Consider the following 1,060-nt stretch of genomic DNA (forward strand, 5'->3'; position numbering starts at 1 on the left):
AAACAGTACTATATAACATTTTAGACACATTCTAGACAGTTTATCAGCTAAGAAAAGTTAATTTTGGGGTAAGTTACTCTTTAATTCTTTTTAAATTTATTTATTTATGTATTTATTTTGCTCAGACTGCAATATTTGTAGACATTTTTTAAAGTTGCTGTCTTCTTCTAGCAATCTTCAATATCTTTTGGGCCTTTTTGACCAGCGTTTAGCTACATGTTTTAAGATTTTAACAGTTTCAACCCTTTCAGCCTGGCTCTCTGCATCCACAAACTGTTTTTCTCTGGTTCTGTTTTGTTTTGGACTGAAGGTTCTGTTGGGTCATGACTGCAGGACATGCTGGACTCTGTGAGTTTCCACGTGTGTTGTGTTACTGATGCAGCAGCAGGGAGGCGTCTCCATGGCCACGCAGCGTTGTTTGGGAATCCTCCGGTCTGCTGTTCAGGAGGGGAGGGGTCCACCCAGAAAGCCCGGTCTGTGTTGACCCAGAAACATGGTTCTGGTCCTGCTGCTGCATCAGAAATCAGATCTGGTTGATTAGTTTTCATGATTTTAGTTTTATCAGTTTGCAAACAACAAAAACAGGAAACCAAACCAGACTCCAGTTAAATATCTGCCATTTTTCATCTCTTTACTTTTTTATCTAAAGTTACTGAAACAAAAAAGCTAAAAATTCTTGTTTTCAGAAAAAAAATCATTAAACTTAAATTCTGTTTATATTTATTTGAGGTTTGCTTGCAGCAGCTTGAAAAAACAAATGAATGAAACCTTTTACACCAAGTTGAAACAGCATGTGAAAAGATGCTGAGTCATGGGTCAGGCTGCTGCTGTGATGACATCAGSGTTTCTGTCCAGTAAGTGAAAATATTGCAACTTCAGCTGAAAAAGGAAAAAAAATTGTTTAAATTAAGGTTGAAAATGTGACTTTTTAAATATGAGATAAGCTCATAAAATTATAAAATTACAATTCTTCATGTTGGTAAATCACATTTTCAACAGTTCAGTATAATTTTTTTTCTGAAATTGTCTGAATATTATATTACAAGAAACGACAAATATC

This window comes from Austrofundulus limnaeus, unplaced genomic scaffold, assembly GCF_001266775.1.
Source record: "Austrofundulus limnaeus strain Quisiro unplaced genomic scaffold, Austrofundulus_limnaeus-1.0 Scaffold601, whole genome shotgun sequence".
Lineage (NCBI taxonomy): Eukaryota > Metazoa > Chordata > Actinopteri > Cyprinodontiformes > Rivulidae > Austrofundulus > Austrofundulus limnaeus.